Below are 3,187 nucleotides of genomic sequence, written 5' to 3' on the forward strand. Positions count from 1 at the left end.
CGACCGACGACTGGGGACAGAGAAACTCGTAATGTGAGTGTTCAAGCAGAAGTCTGCTCTTCCTCCAATCCCTCCCCCCTCCTCGCCCTTGCCTTAAACTGTGCCAGGCCCGTGACGACCACCAAACAGTTATTTGACTCATTACGATGCATTCTCAAATCGAAAAGGAAAATTTAAACTATTTTGAAACATCTTCGTCCAGACACCGTAGTTGTCAGATTTGGGTTAGAATCTGAGGGCCGATGCGACGTTAGAATGACCAAGAATTGCGTTATGGTCACAGTTACGTTATTTCGTTACGGTATACGGTTGCGCGCGGGTCCGGGTGCTAGTTCGTAAAAAGGGGCTAAACTTAATCCATTGCAGGCTAGGAATGGAATCGATTGATTGTCATAGACGTAACTTGTCAAATCCTAGCTAGGTAGGAGCAACGGGGCCAATTAAAGCGACCCATGTATTGTCACCCAACCGTAGGTACTCTGTATTACGATATAGGCGTGGTTCATTAGGTTAGGGATGCGTCTCACTAAGCCTGTGGGTCGAAATCTGTGCTTACTCTGTATTACGATATATGCGCGGTTCATTAGGTTAAGGATGTGTCTCACTAAGCCTGTGGGTCGAAATCTGTACTTACTCTGTATTACGATATAGGCGCGGTCCAGTAGGTTAAGGAGGTATCTCATTAAGTATGTGAGTCGAGCTTGTAATGGATATGGTTTGTAAGAAGCGACGAAACCAGCTGAAGCGACATGATTATTTGCCGCCGACCGGGCTCTGTACCGCAAGGACCCGCGTTCCCTCAGAGTAAGGATGCGTCTCACTAAGCCTGTGGGTCGAAAAACGTACGTGTTTGTGTTTTAGTATACCGCTAATAATGCTAATGCTGTGCGAGCTTGATGTAGAATAAATACTAATACCAATCACTTCTGTTAGGGCATACGAAGGGAGCGAAGGGGAGGTGATGTATATCGATATGGGGACGAAGAAACCGACTTGTTTTGTACAAGGCGCTACATCGACACTGCCCTGGCGCTTCCATATCATCTCCAACTGATTGCAACCCACAGCCACCACCGCCGCCTTATCGTTCAGTCGTCTGATCCCCACGCTCTCCGATAATACGTGATTTCGTCGGTTATCGTTTTCCGCTGCCTTTGAAATTTTAGCTGTCACTGTATAATAGCGCAGATGCAGGTGGGGAAATTCGTTAATATGTATTACAAGTCAACCATGACAAATTCAAGCATGACAAGCAAGGCACGGGAGTCTTCGGCACGGGAGTCTTCAGCTTCGCCGGTGTATCTGTAACAAACAGAAATTGGTGTTAGAATTAGACCATAGAGTCCTCACAGCTACGCACATTACCGATCGTGAACCCAAAGCCCTGGTGATCAAAAGAAGGGGAAAAGCAAGATCTGCTGTCGAAGCTCGTAAAGTAAACTGGTTGTGGAGAGTCGGCTGAATTGGTCAACAGTATATGGCGGTAAACATCGGATAAGTCAACGTTGATGATCCTTACCTGAGCTGGGCTCAAGAGAGCTCCAGAAGAGCCCACTCGATATCCCCATCGAGCCATTCTGGCCGAGCGTAGTTTGGGGAATTTAAGGTGAAGATTATTTTCCGAAGCCGGTGAATAATTTCTTTATTTCTCCGGCGGGCCCGCTCCATGTCGCGGCGGGCGACCTCCAAATTTCCCTGCAAGGAACCATCACAGCCGTTAATAACAACCACCTTAGACGTTAGATTTTACTAGCGAACCATTATACTATCACTCGTAAAAGTTAAATCCAACCATCAAAACAATTTGAAATAGATTTCACCATCCGATGCGAGAACAAATAACGACGGGTGACATTACACAATGCTCGTTCATCATGTAAGTTGACCCTCCCATCAACGTAGTTATTTCCATGAGTGAAGTGATCACAACGAGCGGTCCGACAAGCACAGTGCTACAAATGGCTCAGGGTAGAGCCTAAGAAATTCTCACCTCAGCCGCGTGGAGGTCGTCCTTTAATCGGACGATCTCGTTGTACAATTCGCGGGGCACCTCGGCCGCGGACCCCGGCGGGCTCTCGGGCCGACTTGCCTCCGTGACAACCTCCACAGACGTGGTAGACATGATGACAATATGCCGCAGGCGTGCCGGAGCCTTTAAATACCGCCTCAGGCGCCGCGCGTTGATTCGCGGAGCATAATGGCCAGAGATGCAAGCCATAGGAGCCACACCCAGAGCGTCGAGATTACAATAGCTAAGAACAGTACGTTACCTAGCAAAGGATGTACGCGACGGGATAGGGATCGTAACGATCGATATGTGTAGTGTGTTGGGGTGGTAGTGATCGATAACTAATATGACGAGGGTTCGTTATCAAGAGAAGAGGGCTGACGATTGAGGTTTGCATCTCTCGCTGAGGGGAGGCACCCACCGTCTCTAGGAAGGGCTAGCTCCCATTGGGCGTCGCCATTCCCTTATATGGAATGCATAGAAGTCCGCCAGGACTCACGCCCTGATTTTCAGGCCCATTTCAAAGTAGCACTTCCCCAGTAACGTCGATGTAACGTCAATAAATGAGCTCCACCACTTTATAACCGATAATTAGTCAGAACAACCCGTAACCACTGGCCATGCTACATTTAGAAGTGCTGCCGGCATAGTTATCGTACTGTCAGATACATGGCCGGTGATTTTGTGCTACTAATCGGCACGTATTGAGAAGGTCATAACACGGCGGCTCGGCAGTCAGCCGAGCGGCGGCATCCCGAGGTATAGGACTCGGCCACCAGGTGGCAGGGCGAGCCGCTGTTATTGGGCCAGTGGGTCGCGGGTAGCGGGCGACAGGATCGGCGCGCAGAGACGGGGTCAGAGCGGATTCGAACCAGCAGGGTTAACGTACGAGTGGTTACGAAGGGTTAATAATGGGCAGTAGAGGCTCGATCAGGGGGGCCAACGTTCGGATGCTGCTCAACTGACTAACCGAATTGAGACGTTGCGTTATTAAAATACCAGCGATGACCATCGATGAAGACACCACGGTAGTGGTACCGGGCATCTGAGGCCAGACGGCTTGCTTAGCCCGTCTCCTATGGCGTAAGGTTTACTAGCCTGACTGGGTGGGAACGAGATGCACTTCTATACATTTACGTCCAGACCGGAATGATATGAAGGACACACCGTCACGTATGC

General features: G+C 49.5%; 1 long non-coding RNA gene across 1 annotated transcript; it reads right to left on the minus strand.

The window, feature by feature from the left end:
• Nucleotides 1–1,191: 1,191 nt before the first annotated feature.
• On the minus strand, nucleotides 1,192–2,532 carry LOC122385410. The gene is made up of 3 exons (XR_006257203.1): nucleotides 1,991–2,532; nucleotides 1,520–1,695; nucleotides 1,192–1,302 (listed from the first exon to the last, which is right to left on the minus strand). It is a non-coding gene; the product is annotated as an uncharacterized LOC122385410 (long non-coding RNA).
• Nucleotides 2,533–3,187: the final 655 nt, after the last annotated feature.

Source organism: Amphibalanus amphitrite, unplaced genomic scaffold (genome assembly GCF_019059575.1).
Source record: "Amphibalanus amphitrite isolate SeventyFive unplaced genomic scaffold, NRLGWU_Aamphi_draft 000218F_arrow, whole genome shotgun sequence".
NCBI lineage: Eukaryota > Metazoa > Arthropoda > Thecostraca > Balanomorpha > Balanidae > Amphibalanus > Amphibalanus amphitrite.